An 18,344-nucleotide genomic window follows, 5' to 3' on the forward strand; every position below is an offset into this window, starting at 1 on the left:
TTTACATCTAATGCGGTCAAAAGATTCATTTATGCTTTCTTGATACTTGGTTACATGTCATTTTCTTTTGTGGACTATGGACCCCCTACAGTAGCTTTGGCCACCCCCTGGCCACCCCATTAAAAAAATTCTAGTTCCTCCACTGTTTGGAGTATAGAGTAATCTTGGCTATCTCAAAATTAAAACAAGTAAATTGACATGATTTCTGACTGCGTGTTGTTTTAAAGTAGACGGTGAAAGGTGTTTTTTCGCATTAAACGGCTTAACGTAAAATTTACTTTTGTTTTAATGTTTTATCATTGCAATGTAAACATGCATAAAAAAGCCAACTAAAGATATGTAATACATATTAAAATTCTTAGACTTCGTGCGGAGACCCATGACATATACAGTACAGGTTGTGCAAAGGATGTCGGAGTTTTTGTGTAATCCAGACTGTGCCAAAGTCGCTGTACAGTATACAGTTTCATAAATGAATAGATAGTAAAAGGGCTGTCCACAGAGAATAAAAATGTCCATGTTTAATTTAAGCTATGCCTTTGTTTTACACTTTAAAAACGTATAATAATGTGAAATAAATTGTCAACGAACACAAGAGTTAAGATGTTATATTAATATTTTATTATATTAAACGTTTTATATTTGGTATTTTTTGTGTGTTATACATTATACATATTTTCGACCAAAGGAACACATTATGTAGCATAATGTAAATTATGTCGTTTTTATGTCTCGTTCTGAAATGAAATTGACAATTTCTGACAAAATGTAAATGACTGCAAATGTATATGCTATCCCTGAAACTTCATTTAAATAATGATTCATTTGTTTTCATGCTATATTTGTATAGTTATAGTTGTGACTAAAATATGTATAGTTAATTTATATACTATGAAAAATGCCATATATTAATATGCGAGGTTTGTGGCATTTATTTTGTGTATTTACAGGTGCACAAATACGGCTTAATATTGTGACACCGTATTGACCGACGGTCCATACATTTTTGAGCTAACAAGCCTTAACAATGTGCTTTATATTAAATTATTTTTGTACATTAATATTTGGCTTTAGATTTCTTGTCTAAATACTTTAATCATAAAGGGAAAAGATGTGTAGCGTACCTTGCTCTTCCTGCATTTACAAATAAATAATGCCCACTATATTTGTTTTTAAACTATCATATTTATCAAAAAAGCAACAATGTTACATAATTTATCATGATTGTACAGTGCAAAGTAAATATATTGCTATTATTAGGTTTGTAAACTGTGCTAGTTAGTCACGAAAAATCGTTGGCAAGGAAATTCATTCACCTCCACAGCCCTCTAGACCTATTGCAATGTCGAAATGCATAAACCGAAATGCAAAAGAACATTAATTCCATGCTGTTCTCTGCACTTAAGCCAATAGCTTTGCCAATATCTATTCTTGTTTGATTTCTGCCACAACGAAAAGTAGCCTATAGTTCATCCACACACACCTAAAATGCTTGTCAGAATTGAAGTAGTAGGCTACAGTAAAATCTTGTCGTGTGTTACTGCTTCCAAATTATTTTCGCATAAACTCACTCGTGTTGTGTGTGAGAGCTCTGACGTTCAGACTGTCAGAATTCGCACCGTATACGCCCAGCTTAAGTTTACTAAAGCTGATATAATAAATCTAAATTCTCCGTTTATTATAAAACATCTTCACAATATTAGAATTGAATAATATAGGTTTATTCTGAACTATTTGGTGTTGTAATGCACTTTAGATGTTGTTTCGCAACTATATTATACGGTGCTCATTTATAAGCTATTTTCAATTGCAGTTTCTTAAACAAGGAGTCAATAACGCAGAACTGATCACGCATGCGCCAAATGGATTATGTTTATAAAATGACGTGTTTTTTAAACGTATTAGGGTAAGGTTTTTGTTTTGCAAGAGGACCTCCACTCAGATATGGTCTTGATTTTAAAGACTCACCCATACCCTGGTGAAAAACAAATATACTCTATTGTATTTCAAGTATATTTAACTTTGCAATAGTACATTACAAATATACTTACAAAGAAATGTAATTTCTTTAAACATATTTAAAGTATGCTTACAACATATTTGCACGTATTTTTTACAATTAAACTTTTAACATACTTCAAAATAATTATACTTTAGTATATATTCTAAAATTATACTTTAAAAATTGCACAAAACTTTAAGTATATTTTTCTAAAGTATACTAAATTTAAACTTATTTTAAAATGTATTTTAGGTATACACTTTATCGGTATGCTTAAAGTTATCATTATAATAATGCACTGACAGTATATTTCTAAAATACATTGTTTAGTATTCTTAAGAAACAGTATATTTTAAGTACATTTTGAAAGTATATGGGGTGTACAAATGTATATTATTTTATGGAGAAATAACGCAGGCTTAAAATTACGAGAGAGCAGTATGTTCAGTTACATTTTATATTGTAGATGTATACATTTGTAATATACTATCAACATAATAAGGTACACTTTAACTTCACTATAGGCAAGCATTGGATAAACCAATTAACTGTGTTTTACCACAAAATAAACATGGTTTTGCTAATAATAAATACACCAAAAAAACATGGTTACTAAACTTTTACCACAAAAAATGGTTAATTTTCGTAAGGGGAATGAGTTTTTTTTTATAGTTTTTGTGTCAAATGCATACCGCTTTCAGCTGTACACATTAATTAACTTAAACATAATGCTCAGCTGCACTACTTCCTGAACTTCAGACAGCTTCCTGTTTCCTGTCTGCCATTATTGGACAAACTGATTAATCCAGGTGAATTCCGGGAATCCGTGGACCAAACACGGCTCTTCTTCCTTGTTTTTTTACACGTAGCAGCATATAAGTGATTGTATTAGTGCCTCTGCTGTTGGCTGTTCATATTGCGTTATTAGACTTTTTTTGCTGTCGGCCGGGCAACGGCCCTCCGTTGAACGGCCGGTCTGGACTTTTCCAGAAAGTACAGATTGCCAATCCGTCCCTGTCTGAGTTTTTTTCCCCCACTTGGCAAGCTGACCGGACGTGACATGGGGGTGTGGCAGCATCGACGATCCCATTTTTTTAATTCGAAGTTTGAGGTTGTGCCTTAATTTCGATTGATTTCGATTTAAAATCGAAATCATGACACCCGTAGTAGTGTGTTCTGGTTGTGTAGCTACTGTAGTGTGTTCTGGTTGTGTAGCTACTGTAGTGTGTTGTGATTATGTAGCTTGTGTAGTGTGCTGTGACTGGCTAGCTGCTGTCAAGAGCGTTTGAGCTTAGCTGATGACTGATGTATTCCTGTGTGAGGATTTTTGTCAAAAACACTAATATTGACAACATTCAGTCAGGAAGTAGAAGGCCGTTGGTAGGAATTCTATAAAGGAAAATATTTCGCTTGGTGTTGAACTTTATAATTAAGGTATTATTTATGCTTTAACAACAACATTACGCAACTAAAGTTTGAAAAATTGGATCAAAATAAACGGGACCTTTAAGTACTACCAGAGCATGTGAGCGGTGCGGAGGGGGAGCGGAGCATTGAGCGGTGCGGTAATATTTCCATCAGAGCGCAGAGCGCATTTCCGAAAATTCCGCTCCGCTCGCTCAATACGCTCAGCACCGCTCAGCACCGCTCGCTCATCCCAGAATGCCCTTTGGTAATTTGCTAGTTCGAGAATCTGTAAAAATGGCTAGCAATAAGTTATGGAGTTCAAATATTGTTTTAATGAAGTCACCAGCCTTATATATAAATGAAAGAAATGAAACTAAGATGACAGAATAACTGTAGCGTCGTCTGCATCTAGATGCAGTTTTAAAGATTAAAATAACTTTAATCAACAGTATCTGCGTGGAACATTATAAACATTGATAATCTGCCGACTCGACTGATTCAGCACGTCCTCTATTTTACAGAGAGTCCGCTTAATTAACGAAATATATTTGTACATTATATAACTGATTGCTTACCAGCATTAAAACAACTTAAAATAAATACATTTATAGTTCTTTGTGTATTTACAGCGGCTACTCGTTGGTTGTGTTTGGTTTTGCCAAAAACGCCGGTGCATTAAGTATTAACTGACTGAACACTTGACTTACCTGGACATTTAGATATTTAATTTTTTTATCAACAGTATCTGCGTGGAACATTATAAACATTGATAATCTGCCGACTCGACTGATTCAGCACGTCCTCTATTTTACAGAGAGTCCGCTTAATTAACGACTTTTCGTTCGGTCCGTGTGACCTAAACATTTTTGTTCTGTAATTTTTTCTCGTATAGGCTATATTTCTACATATTTTCGACCATGTAACATTTGGAATAAAATGTAAGTTGTTATAGATAGCACTTAAGCTTGTTCTTGTTCTGAAATGATGAAATGTTTAGTCTGACTAAAATGATCTATCCAGATTAATTTAGCCAAAATAATGATTTATTCGTTTTCATAGATACATGTTAATTTATCTACTAATATACTATTGAAAATGCCATAAATAAATATTCTGTATTGCATTCGTTTTGTACATTTACAGGTTCATAAATACTGTCTAATTTTAATTTCTTTAAGACACTGTGTTCTGTTTTTACCGATGCAATGTAAATTCGCACTTAAAAACCTTCTTGTTAAGAAATTGTTCTTCAATTTATTTTAGTTTTTTCAAATAATATATTTATATAATATTATAGTTTGTTAATCTTTTTCTCGTAAGGGAAACGAATTGTTATAATATTTCGTAATTACTTATTACATTTATTATAACTTAAAATTGTGAATTAGTAAAACATGTGGATGTCGTGGAAACAAATTGTTAATTTGAATTATATCCGTATCAGTTAAACTAGGTCTAATAGCCAACACACAACTGTACATAACTGCTATTTATCAGCTAATACTTTAATTAAATGCAATTATCCAAGAACGTCAGTACAGAAAACAATTAGGCTTACTAAATATTTTTTTTATGTCGGAGCGGGATCTGAGCGGGAATTGGTTTATTTGCGAGCGTGAGCGGAAAGTTAACGGAGCGCTTACTTGGGCGGTGAGCGACTGAGTGGAGCGCTTGAACAGTAGAGCGGAATATTTAGCGGAGCGTCACACCGCTCCGCACCGCTCACATGCTCTGAGAACTACACGTGTACGTTAAAATTTAACCCTGAAATGTGTTTATATTATCAAAGTCTTTTTATTCATTTTGTTATGCATAAATGTATTGTTTTTCAATTTGTTTTAATTTGTGTTTTTTTTTGTGGTGTCCAGTCTGTCCACAGAGAAGTCTCGCTACAACACATCTCTCAATCTGACCACCAAATGTCTTCTGGATCTGTTTGGTTCAGTCTCCAGATGGTGTGGTTGATCTGAACTGGGCCTCTCAGGTGATTTACTGTTCTATGTTCTAAACATTATGGAGATTGTCCCATGACGTTGGTAAAGTCCAAAAACAACATTCAGTTGGTTGTAAGTCAAAGTCGTTTCTGTAGATCATTCAGCCCAAATTTCCGTCTCCGCACTTCCGGTGTCCCAAATTTCCGTCTCCACACTTCCGGTGTCCCAAATTTCCGTCTCCGCACTTCCAGTGTCCCAAATTTCCGTCTTTGCACTTCCGGTGTCCAGGGTCCATGACCTTTTTTTCAATTCAATTTCAATTCAATTTTATTTATATAGCGCTTTTCACAATACTCAATTGTTTCAAAGCAGCTTTACATTAATAGAAGCAGTAAAAGCACAGAAGAATGACAGATAGCACAACATAATACACAATAGCATAAGCTGTCAAATTTGCTGAGGCTATGACTCGACATTATGAACGAGCGTATTACTAATGTAACGTCTAGGAGAAGAAGCTAAATTAAGCCCAAGCAGGCTACCTTCATTGTATGACCGATGAATGTGCTTCGTCTCAGGCGGGACAGGGCTGTCAACCGCTATGAAAGGTGGGACAGGGCCACCAACCACTATGGAATGCGGGACAGGGCCGCCAACCGCTATGGAAGTCAAATGGGGCAGCTTCCAGGGTCCAAGACCCTCTCTATATGACCGACAATGGTGCTTCATCTCTGGCGGGACAGGGCCGTCAACCACTATGGAACGCGGGACAGGGCCGCCAACCGCTATGGAAGTCAAATGGGGCAGCTTCCAGGGCCCAAGACCCTCTCTATATGACCGACAATGGTGCTTCATCTCTGGCGGGACAGGGCCGTCAAGTTAGGTTGCTTGTGCACTTCCAGGGTCCATGACCTTCATTGTATGACCGATGAATGTGCTTCGTCTCAGGCGGGACAGGGCCGCCAACCGCTATGAAAGGTGGGACAGGGCCACCAACCACTATGGAATGCGGGACAGGGCCGCCAACCGCTATGGAAGTCAAATGGGGCAGCTTCCAGGGTCCAAGACCCTCTCTATATAACCGACAATGGTGCTTCATCTCTGGCGGGACAGGGCCGTCAACCACTATGGAACGCGGGACAGGGCCGCCAACCGCTATGGAAGTCAAATGGGGCAGCTTTCAGGGTCCAAGACCCTCTCTATATGACCGACAATGGTGCTTCATCTCTGGCGGGACAGGGCCGTCAACCACTATGGAACGCGGGACAGGGCCGCCAACCGCTATGGAAGTCAAATGGGGCAGCTTCCAGGGCCCAAGACCCTCTCTATATGACGGACAATGGTGTTTCATCTCTGGCGGGACAGGGCCGTCAAGTTAGGTTGCTTGTGCACTTCCAGGGTCCATGACCTTCATTGTATGACCGATGAATGTGCTTCGTCTCAGGCGGGACAGGGCCGCCAACCGCTATGAAAGGTGGGACAGGGCCACCCACCACTATGGAATGCGGGACAGGGCCGCCAACCGCTATGGAAGTCAAATGGGGCAGCTTCCAGGGTCCAAGACCCTCTATATGACAGACAATGGTGCTTCGTCTCTGGCGGGACAGGGCCGTCAACTGATATGAAGTCAAGCTAGGTTGCTTATGCACTTCCAGGGTCCATGACCTTCATTGTATGACCGACGAATGTGCTTCGTCTCAGGCGGGACAGGGCCGCCAACCGCTATGGAAGTCAAATGGGGCAGCTTCCAGGGTCCAAGACCCTCTCTATATAACCGACAATGGTGCTTCGTCTCTGGCGGGACAGGGCCGTCAACCACTATGGAACGCGGGACAGGGCTGCCAACCGCTTTGGAAGTCAAATGGGGCAGCTTCCAGGGTCCAAGACCCTCTCTATATAACCGACAATGGTGCTTCATCTCTGGCGGGACAGGGCCGTCAACCACTATGGAACGCGGGACAGGGCTGCCAACCGCTATGGAAGTCAAATGGGGCAGCTTCCAGGGTCCAAGACCCTCTATATGACAGACAATGGTGCTTCGTCTCTGGCGGGACAGGGCCGTCAACTGATATGAAGTCAAGCTAGGTTGCTTATGCACTTCCAGGGTCCATGACCTTCATTGTATGACCGACGAATGTGCTTCGTCTCAGGCGGGACAGGGCCGCCAACCGCTATGGAAGTCAAATGGGGCAGCTTCCAGGGTCCAAGACCCTCTCTATATAACCGACAATGGTGCTTCGTCTCTGGCGGGACAGGGCCGTCAACCACTATGGAACGCGGGACAGGGCTGCCAACCGCTTTGGAAGTCAAATGGGGCAGCTTCCAGGGTCCAAGACCCTCTCTATATAACCGACAATGGTGCTTCGTCTCAGGCGGGACAGGGCTGCCAATCGCTATGGAAGGCGGGACAGGGCCGCCAAGCGCTATGGAAGTCAAATGGGGCAGCTTCCAGGGTCCAAGACCCTTTCTTTATGACCAAAAATGGTGCTTTGTCTCTGGCGGTACAGGGCCGCCAACTGTGCTTTGTCTCTAGGCAGGACAGGGCTGCCATTGGCTATGGAAGTTGAGTGTGGTCACTAGTTTACTTCCAGGGTCTAAGAACCCTCACTGTATGACGTATGAAGGTGTTTTGTCTCTGGGCAGGACATAGCCCCGATCCGCTATGGAAGTAGAGTTGGGTTGCTCACGCACTTCCAGGGTCCATGACCCTCCATGTCGTACAGACGAAGATGCTTCGTCTTGGGCGGGACAGGGTCGGCAACCGCTATGGAAGTCGAGTTGGGTTGCTCGTGCACTTCTAGGGTCCACGACCCATTTTGTATGGCCGACAAAAGTGAGATCTCAGGACCTCTTGAGGCCAGCAAGAGTCCTCAAATGAGGCACAAATGTCTCAAACTGAGTGTTTGGAAAACTAACTGCGCCTGGGGCAGGCCCCCGCCCCGTCGATGTTAGCATGTCAGCCACCATGGGCAGTTGGTTCCTCATTTATAAATGCGAATACTGGAAATGCAGAGTAGGGAATTTCGGATACTGGAAATGAAATGACTTGGCAAATAATGTTCGAGTATCAGACACAGTCGATCAATTTAAATCTAAATTTAAGACATACTACTTTAACAAAGCATTCACATAAAATGTCCAGTAAATGTACTTATCCCACAATATTTAGTTTCTCTAGAACAAAGCATTCACATAAATCATCTGGGTAATATACTAATGCTGAATAGTTAGCCTGTCTGGAACTGAGCTAATTTAAACAACAATACTGTATGACACTTGCATTACATGTGAACGACCCCTACGCTAATAGGATTTTGTTTCTCTTTCCCTGTCTCGTCCTCTACCCTGAGGACAATGAGACAAACAGAACCAGTTTCTGCTGCTGTGAAGGCCATTACAACACTGATCTGCTGACCGTCCTTCAACATGATGCCCAGTCGATGCCTGACAAATGACCACCGGCGTAACCAGTTTAATTCGCTTACACGTACACATCCCCCGATGTGTGTGTGTGTTTGTAATGTGTTGTGTGTGTGTGTGTGTGTGTTTATATATAAATTGATATGTATATCTCAAGAGTTTTTCTCCTTCTAGGAGTTTTCCACCTGGATATGCACTTCCTACATCTCTTAATGTAATGCTGCTTTGAAACAATTAACAATTGTGAAAAGTGCTATATAAATACAATTGAATTGAATAGTTCCCTCCTCTGCATTTCCACTAGCCATTGTTCCCTCCTCCACATTTACAGTAACCTCGTTTCCAGTAACCTCGTTTCCAGTAACCTCGTTTCCAGTAACCTCGTTTCCAGTAACCTCGTTTCCAGTAACCTCGTTTCCAGTAACCTCGTTTCCAGTAACCTCGTTTCCAGTAACCTTAGTTCCAATAACCTTAGTTCCAATAACCTTAGTTCCCTCCTCCTCGTTTCCAGTAACCTCGTTTCCAGTAACCTCGTTTCCAGTAACCTCGTTTCCACTAACCTCGTTTCCACTAACCTCGTTTCCACTAACCTCGTTTCCACTAACCTCGTTTCCACTAAAAGTCCTCCTAAAAGTCCACGCTCCTAAAAGTCCACGCTCCTAAAAGTCCACGCTCCTAAAAGTCCACGCTCCTAAAAGTCCACGCTCCTAAAAGTCCACGCTCCTAAAAGTCCACGCTCCTAAAAGTCCACGCTCCTAAAAGTCCACGCTCCTAAAAGTCCACGCTCCTAAAAGTCCACGCTCCTAAAAGTCCACGCTCCTAAAAGTCCACGCTCCTAAAAGTCCACGCTCCTAAAAGTCCACGCTCCTAAAAGTCCACGCTCCTAAAAGTCCACGCTCCTAAAAGTCCACGCTCCTAAAAGTCCACGCTCCTAAAAGTCCACGCTCCTAAAAGTCCACGCTCCTAAAAGTCCACGCTCCTAAAAGTCCACGCTCCTAAAAGTCCACGCTCCTAAAAGTCCACGCTCCTAAAAGTCCACGCTCCTAAAAGTCCACGCTCCTAAAAGTCCACGCTCCTAAAAGTCCACGCTCCTAAAAGTCCACGCTCCTAAAAGTCCACGCTCCTAAAAGTCCACGCTCCTAAAAGTCCACGCTCCTAAAAGTCCACGCTCCTAAAAGTCCACGCTCCTAAAAGTCCACGCTCCTAAAAGTCCACGCTCCTAAAAGTCCACGCTCCTAAAAGTCCACGCTCCTAAAAGTCCACGCTCCTAAAAGTCCACGCTCCTAAAAGTCCACGCTCCTAAAAGTCCACGCTCCTAAAAGTCCACGCTCCTAAAAGTCCACGCTCCTAAAAGTCCACGCTCCTAAAAGTCCACGCTCCTAAAAGTCCACGCTCCTAAAAGTCCACGCTCCTAAAAGTCCACGCTCCTAAAAGTCCACGCTCCTAAAAGTCCACGCTCCTAAAAGTCCACGCTCCTAAAAGTCCACGCTCCTAAAAGTCCACGCTCCTAAAAGTCCACGCTCCTAAAAGTCCACGCTCCTAAAAGTCCACGCTCCTAAAAGTCCACGCTCCTAAAAGTCCACGCTCCTAAAAGTCCACGCTCCTAAAAGTCCACGCTCCTAAAAGTCCACGCTCCTAAAAGTCCACGCTCCTAAAAGTCCACGCTCCTAAAAGTCCACGCTCCTAAAAGTCCACGCTCCTAAAAGTCCACGCTCCTAAAAGTCCACGCTCCTAAAAGTCCACGCTCCTAAAAGTCCACGCTCCTAAAAGTCCACGCTCCTAAAAGTCCACGCTCCTAAAAGTCCACGCTCCTAAAAGTCCACGCTCCTAAAAGTCCACGCTCCTAAAAGTCCACGCTCCTAAAAGTCCACGCTCCTAAAAGTCCACGCTCCTAAAAGTCCACGCTCCTAAAAGTCCACGCTCCTAAAAGTCCACGCTCCTAAAAGTCCACGCTCCTAAAAGTCCACGCTCCTAAAAGTCCACGCTCCTAAAAGTCCACGCTCCTAAAAGTCCACGCTCCTAAAAGTCCACGCTCCTAAAAGTCCACGCTCCTAAAAGTCCACGCTCCTAAAAGTCCACGCTCCTAAAAGTCCACGCTCCTAAAAGTCCACGCTCCTAAAAGTCCACGCTCCTAAAAGTCCACGCTCCTAAAAGTCCACGCTCCTAAAAGTCCACGCTCCTAAAAGTCCACGCTCCTAAAAGTCCACGCTCCTAAAAGTCCACGCTCCTAAAAGTCCACGCTCCTAAAAGTCCACGCTCCTAAAAGTCCACGCTCCTAAAAGTCCACGCTCCTAAAAGTCCACGCTCCTAAAAGTCCACGCTCCTAAAAGTCCACGCTCCTAAAAGTCCACGCTCCTAAAAGTCCACGCTCCTAAAAGTCCACGCTCCTAAAAGTCCACGCTCCTAAAAGTCCACGCTCCTAAAAGTCCACGCTCCTAAAAGTCCACGCTCCTAAAAGTCCACGCTCCTAAAAGTCCACGCTCCTAAAAGTCCACGCTCCTAAAAGTCCACGCTCCTAAAAGTCCACGCTCCTAAAAGTCCACGCTCCTAAAAGTCCACGCTCCTAAAAGTCCACGCTCCTAAAAGTCCACGCTCCTAAAAGTCCACGCTCCTAAAAGTCCACGCTCCTAAAAGTCCACGCTCCTAAAAGTCCACGCTCCTAAAAGTCCACGCTCCTAAAAGTCCACGCTCCTAAAAGTCCACGCTCCTAAAAGTCCACGCTCCTAAAAGTCCACGCTCCTAAAAGTCCACGCTCCTAAAAGTCCACGCTCCTAAAAGTCCACGCTCCTAAAAGTCCACGCTCCTAAAAGTCCACGCTCCTAAAAGTCCACGCTCCTAAAAGTCCACGCTCCTAAAAGTCCACGCTCCTAAAAGTCCACGCTCCTAAAAGTCCACGCTCCTAAAAGTCCACGCTCCTAAAAGTCCACGCTCCTAAAAGTCCACGCTCCTAAAAGTCCACGCTCCTAAAAGTCCACGCTCCTAAAAGTCCACGCTCCTAAAAGTCCACGCTCCTAAAAGTCCACGCTCCTAAAAGTCCACGCTCCTAAAAGTCCACGCTCCTAAAAGTCCACGCTCCTAAAAGTCCACGCTCCTAAAAGTCCACGCTCCTAAAAGTCCACGCTCCTAAAAGTCCACGCTCCTAAAAGTCCACGCTCCTAAAAGTCCACGCTCCTAAAAGTCCACGCTCCTAAAAGTCCACGCTCCTAAAAGTCCACGCTCCTAAAAGTCCACGCTCCTAAAAGTCCACGCTCCTAAAAGTCCACGCTCCTAAAAGTCCACGCTCCTAAAAGTCCACGCTCCTAAAAGTCCACGCTCCTAAAAGTCCACGCTCCTAAAAGTCCACGCTCCTAAAAGTCCACGCTCCTAAAAGTCCACGCTCCTAAAAGTCCACGCTCCTAAAAGTCCACGCTCCTAAAAGTCCACGCTCCTAAAAGTCCACGCTCCTAAAAGTCCACGCTCCTAAAAGTCCACGCTCCTAAAAGTCCACGCTCCTAAAAGTCCACGCTCCTAAAAGTCCACGCTCCTAAAAGTCCACGCTCCTAAAAGTCCACGCTCCTAAAAGTCCACGCTCCTAAAAGTCCACGCTCCTAAAAGTCCACGCTCCTAAAAGTCCACGCTCCTAAAAGTCCACGCTCCTAAAAGTCCACGCTCCTAAAAGTCCACGCTCCTAAAAGTCCACGCTCCTAAAAGTCCACGCTCCTAAAAGTCCACGCTCCTAAAAGTCCACGCTCCTAAAAGTCCACGCTCCTAAAAGTCCACGCTCCTAAAAGTCCACGCTCCTAAAAGTCCACGCTCCTAAAAGTCCACGCTCCTAAAAGTCCACGCTCCTAAAAGTCCACGCTCCTAAAAGTCCACGCTCCTAAAAGTCCACGCTCCTAAAAGTCCACGCTCCTAAAAGTCCACGCTCCTAAAAGTCCACGCTCCTAAAAGTCCACGCTCCTAAAAGTCCACGCTCCTAAAAGTCCACGCTCCTAAAAGTCCACGCTCCTAAAAGTCCACGCTCCTAAAAGTCCACGCTCCTAAAAGTCCACGCTCCTAAAAGTCCACGCTCCTAAAAGTCCACGCTCCTAAAAGTCCACGCTCCTAAAAGTCCACGCTCCTAAAAGTCCACGCTCCTAAAAGTCCACGCTCCTAAAAGTCCACGCTCCTAAAAGTCCACGCTCCTAAAAGTCCACGCTCCTAAAAGTCCACGCTCCTAAAAGTCCACGCTCCTAAAAGTCCACGCTCCTAAAAGTCCACGCTCCTAAAAGTCCACGCTCCTAAAAGTCCACGCTCCTAAAAGTCCACGCTCCTAAAAGTCCACGCTCCTAAAAGTCCACGCTCCTAAAAGTCCACGCTCCTAAAAGTCCACGCTCCTAAAAGTCCACGCTCCTAAAAGTCCACGCTCCTAAAAGTCCACGCTCCTAAAAGTCCACGCTCCTAAAAGTCCACGCTCCTAAAAGTCCACGCTCCTAAAAGTCCACGCTCCTAAAAGTCCACGCTCCTAAAAGTCCACGCTCCTAAAAGTCCACGCTCCTAAAAGTCCACGCTCCTAAAAGTCCACGCTCCTAAAAGTCCACGCTCCTAAAAGTCCACGCTCCTAAAAGTCCACGCTCCTAAAAGTCCACGCTCCTAAAAGTCCACGCTCCTAAAAGTCCACGCTCCTAAAAGTCCACGCTCCTAAAAGTCCACGCTCCTAAAAGTCCACGCTCCTAAAAGTCCACGCTCCTAAAAGTCCACGCTCCTAAAAGTCCACGCTCCTAAAAGTCCACGCTCCTAAAAGTCCACGCTCCTAAAAGTCCACGCTCCTAAAAGTCCACGCTCCTAAAAGTCCACGCTCCTAAAAGTCCACGCTCCTAAAAGTCCACGCTCCTAAAAGTCCACGCTCCTAAAAGTCCACGCTCCTAAAAGTCCACGCTCCTAAAAGTCCACGCTCCTAAAAGTCCACGCTCCTAAAAGTCCACGCTCCTAAAAGTCCACGCTCCTAAAAGTCCACGCTCCTAAAAGTCCACGCTCCTAAAAGTCCACGCTCCTAAAAGTCCACGCTCCTAAAAGTCCACGCTCCTAAAAGTCCACGCTCCTAAAAGTCCACGCTCCTAAAAGTCCACGCTCCTAAAAGTCCACGCTCCTAAAAGTCCACGCTCCTAAAAGTCCACGCTCCTAAAAGTCCACGCTCCTAAAAGTCCACGCTCCTAAAAGTCCACGCTCCTAAAAGTCCACGCTCCTAAAAGTCCACGCTCCTAAAAGTCCACGCTCCTAAAAGTCCACGCTCCTAAAAGTCCACGCTCCTAAAAGTCCACGCTCCTAAAAGTCCACGCTCCTAAAAGTCCACGCTCCTAAAAGTCCACGCTCCTAAAAGTCCACGCTCCTAAAAGTCCACGCTCCTAAAAGTCCACGCTCCTAAAAGTCCACGCTCCTAAAAGTCCACGCTCCTAAAAGTCCACGCTCCTAAAAGTCCACGCTCCTAAAAGTCCACGCTCCTAAAAGTCCACGCTCCTAAAAGTCCACGCTCCTAAAAGTCCACGCTCCTAAAAGTCCACGCTCCTAAAAGTCCACGCTCCTAAAAGTCCACGCTCCTAAAAGTCCACGCTCCTAAAAGTCCACGCTCCTAAAAGTCCACGCTCCTAAAAGTCCACGCTCCTAAAAGTCCACGCTCCTAAAAGTCCACGCTCCTAAAAGTCCACGCTCCTAAAAGTCCACGCTCCTAAAAGTCCACGCTCCTAAAAGTCCACGCTCCTAAAAGTCCACGCTCCTAAAAGTCCACGCTCCTAAAAGTCCACGCTCCTAAAAGTCCACGCTCCTAAAAGTCCACGCTCCTAAAAGTCCACGCTCCTAAAAGTCCACGCTCCTAAAAGTCCACGCTCCTAAAAGTCCACGCTCCTAAAAGTCCACGCTCCTAAAAGTCCACGCTCCTAAAAGTCCACGCTCCTAAAAGTCCACGCTCCTAAAAGTCCACGCTCCTAAAAGTCCACGCTCCTAAAAGTCCACGCTCCTAAAAGTCCACGCTCCTAAAAGTCCACGCTCCTAAAAGTCCACGCTCCTAAAAGTCCACGCTCCTAAAAGTCCACGCTCCTAAAAGTCCACGCTCCTAAAAGTCCACGCTCCTAAAAGTCCACGCTCCTAAAAGTCCACGCTCCTAAAAGTCCACGCTCCTAAAAGTCCACGCTCCTAAAAGTCCACGCTCCTAAAAGTCCACGCTCCTAAAAGTCCACGCTCCTAAAAGTCCACGCTCCTAAAAGTCCACGCTCCTAAAAGTCCACGCTCCTAAAAGTCCACGCTCCTAAAAGTCCACGCTCCTAAAAGTCCACGCTCCTAAAAGTCCACGCTCCTAAAAGTCCACGCTCCTAAAAGTCCACGCTCCTAAAAGTCCACGCTCCTAAAAGTCCACGCTCCTAAAAGTCCACGCTCCTAAAAGTCCACGCTCCTAAAAGTCCACGCTCCTAAAAGTCCACGCTCCTAAAAGTCCACGCTCCTAAAAGTCCACGCTCCTAAAAGTCCACGCTCCTAAAAGTCCACGCTCCTAAAAGTCCACGCTCCTAAAAGTCCACGCTCCTAAAAGTCCACGCTCCTAAAAGTCCACGCTCCTAAAAGTCCACGCTCCTAAAAGTCCACGCTCCTAAAAGTCCACGCTCCTAAAAGTCCACGCTCCTAAAAGTCCACGCTCCTAAAAGTCCACGCTCCTAAAAGTCCACGCTCCTAAAAGTCCACGCTCCTAAAAGTCCACGCTCCTAAAAGTCCACGCTCCTAAAAGTCCACGCTCCTAAAAGTCCACGCTCCTAAAAGTCCACGCTCCTAAAAGTCCACGCTCCTAAAAGTCCACGCTCCTAAAAGTCCACGCTCCTAAAAGTCCACGCTCCTAAAAGTCCACGCTCCTAAAAGTCCACGCTCCTAAAAGTCCACGCTCCTAAAAGTCCACGCTCCTAAAAGTCCACGCTCCTAAAAGTCCACGCTCCTAAAAGTCCACGCTCCTAAAAGTCCACGCTCCTAAAAGTCCACGCTCCTAAAAGTCCACGCTCCTAAAAGTCCACGCTCCTAAAAGTCCACGCTCCTAAAAGTCCACGCTCCTAAAAGTCCACGCTCCTAAAAGTCCACGCTCCTAAAAGTCCACGCTCCTAAAAGTCCACGCTCCTAAAAGTCCACGCTCCTAAAAGTCCACGCTCCTAAAAGTCCACGCTCCTAAAAGTCCACGCTCCTAAAAGTCCACGCTCCTAAAAGTCCACGCTCCTAAAAGTCCACGCTCCTAAAAGTCCACGCTCCTAAAAGTCCACGCTCCTAAAAGTCCACGCTCCTAAAAGTCCACGCTCCTAAAAGTCCACGCTCCTAAAAGTCCACGCTCCTAAAAGTCCACGCTCCTAAAAGTCCACGCTCCTAAAAGTCCACGCTCCTAAAAGTCCACGCTCCTAAAAGTCCACGCTCCTAAAAGTCCACGCTCCTAAAAGTCCACGCTCCTAAAAGTCCACGCTCCTAAAAGTCCACGCTCCTAAAAGTCCACGCTCCTAAAAGTCCACGCTCCTAAAAGTCCACGCTCCTAAAAGTCCACGCTCCTAAAAGTCCACGCTCCTAAAAGTCCACGCTCCTAAAAGTCCACGCTCCTAAAAGTCCACGCTCCTAAAAGTCCACGCTCCTAAAAGTCCACGCTCCTAAAAGTCCACGCTCCTAAAAGTCCACGCTCCTAAAAGTCCACGCTCCTAAAAGTCCACGCTCCTAAAAGTCCACGCTCCTAAAAGTCCACGCTCCTAAAAGTCCACGCTCCTAAAAGTCCACGCTCCTAAAAGTCCACGCTCCTAAAAGTCCACGCTCCTAAAAGTCCACGCTCCTAAAAGTCCACGCTCCTAAAAGTCCACGCTCCTAAAAGTCCACGCTCCTAAAAGTCCACGCTCCTAAAAGTCCACGCTCCTAAAAGTCCACGCTCCTAAAAGTCCACGCTCCTAAAAGTCCACGCTCCTAAAAGTCCACGCTCCTAAAAGTCCACGCTCCTAAAAGTCCACGCTCCTAAAAGTCCACGCTCCTAAAAGTCCACGCTCCTAAAAGTCCACGCTCCTAAAAGTCCACGCTCCTAAAAGTCCACGCTCCTAAAAGTCCACGCTCCTAAAAGTCCACGCTCCTAAAAGTCCACGCTCCTAAAAGTCCACGCTCCTAAAAGTCCACGCTCCTAAAAGTCCACGCTCCTAAAAGTCCACGCTCCTAAAAGTCCACGCTCCTAAAAGTCCACGCTCCTAAAAGTCCACGCTCCTAAAAGTCCACGCTCCTAAAAGTCCACGCTCCTAAAAGTCCACGCTCCTAAAAGTCCACGCTCCTAAAAGTCCACGCTCCTAAAAGTCCACGCTCCTAAAAGTCCACGCTCCTAAAAGTCCACGCTCCTAAAAGTCCACGCTCCTAAAAGTCCACGCTCCTAAAAGTCCACGCTCCTAAAAGTCCACGCTCCTAAAAGTCCACGCTCCTAAAAGTCCACGCTCCTAAAAGTCCACGCTCCTAAAAGTCCACGCTCCTAAAAGTCCACGCTCCTAAAAGTCCACGCTCCTAAAAGTCCACGCTCCTAAAAGTCCACGCTCCTAAAAGTCCACGCTCCTAAAAGTCCACGCTCCTAAAAGTCCACGCTCCTAAAAGTCCACGCTCCTAAAAGTCCACGCTCCTAAAAGTCCACGCTCCTAAAAGTCCACGCTCCTAAAAGTCCACGCTCCTAAAAGTCCACGCTCCTAAAAGTCCACGCTCCTAAAAGTCCACGCTCCTAAAAGTCCACGCTCCTAAAAGTCCACGCTCCTAAAAGTCCACGCTCCTAAAAGTCCACGCTCCTAAAAGTCCACGCTCCTAAAAGTCCACGCTCCTAAAAGTCCACGCTCCTAAAAGTCCACGCTCCTAAAAGTCCACGCTCCTAAAAGTCCACGCTCCTAAAAGTCCACGCTCCTAAAAGTCCACGCTCCTAAAAGTCCACGCTCCTAAAAGTCCACGCTCCTAAAAGTCCACGCTCCTAAAAGTCCACGCTCCTAAAAGTCCACGCTCCTAAAAGTCCACGCTCCTAAAAGTCCACGCTCCTAAAAGTCCACGCTCCTAAAAGTCCACGCTCCTAAAAGTCCACGCTCCTAAAAGTCCACGCTCCTAAAAGTCCACGCTCCTAAAAGTCCACGCTCCTAAAAGTCCACGCTCCTAAAAGTCCACGCTCCTAAAAGTCCACGCTCCTAAAAGTCCACGCTCCTAAAAGTCCACGCTCCTAAAAGTCCACGCTCCTAAAAGTCCACGCTCCTAAAAGTCCACGCTCCTAAAAGTCCACGCTCCTAAAAGTCCACGCTCCTAAAAGTCCACGCTCCTAAAAGTCCACGCTCCTAAAAGTCCACGCTCCTAAAAGTCCACGCTCCTAAAAGTCCACGCTCCTAAAAGTCCACGCTCCTAAAAGTCCACGCTCCTAAAAGTCCACGCTCCTAAAAGTCCACGCTCCTAAAAGTCCACGCTCCTAAAAGTCCACGCTCCTAAAAGTCCACGCTCCTAAAAGTCCACGCTCCTAAAAGTCCACGCTCCTAAAAGTCCACGCTCCTAAAAGTCCACGCTCCTAAAAGTCCACGCTCCTAAAAGTCCACGCTCCTAAAAGTCCACGCTCCTAAAAGTCC

This window comes from Misgurnus anguillicaudatus, chromosome 13, assembly GCF_027580225.2.
Source record: "Misgurnus anguillicaudatus chromosome 13, ASM2758022v2, whole genome shotgun sequence".
Taxonomy (NCBI): domain Eukaryota; kingdom Metazoa; phylum Chordata; class Actinopteri; order Cypriniformes; family Cobitidae; genus Misgurnus; species Misgurnus anguillicaudatus.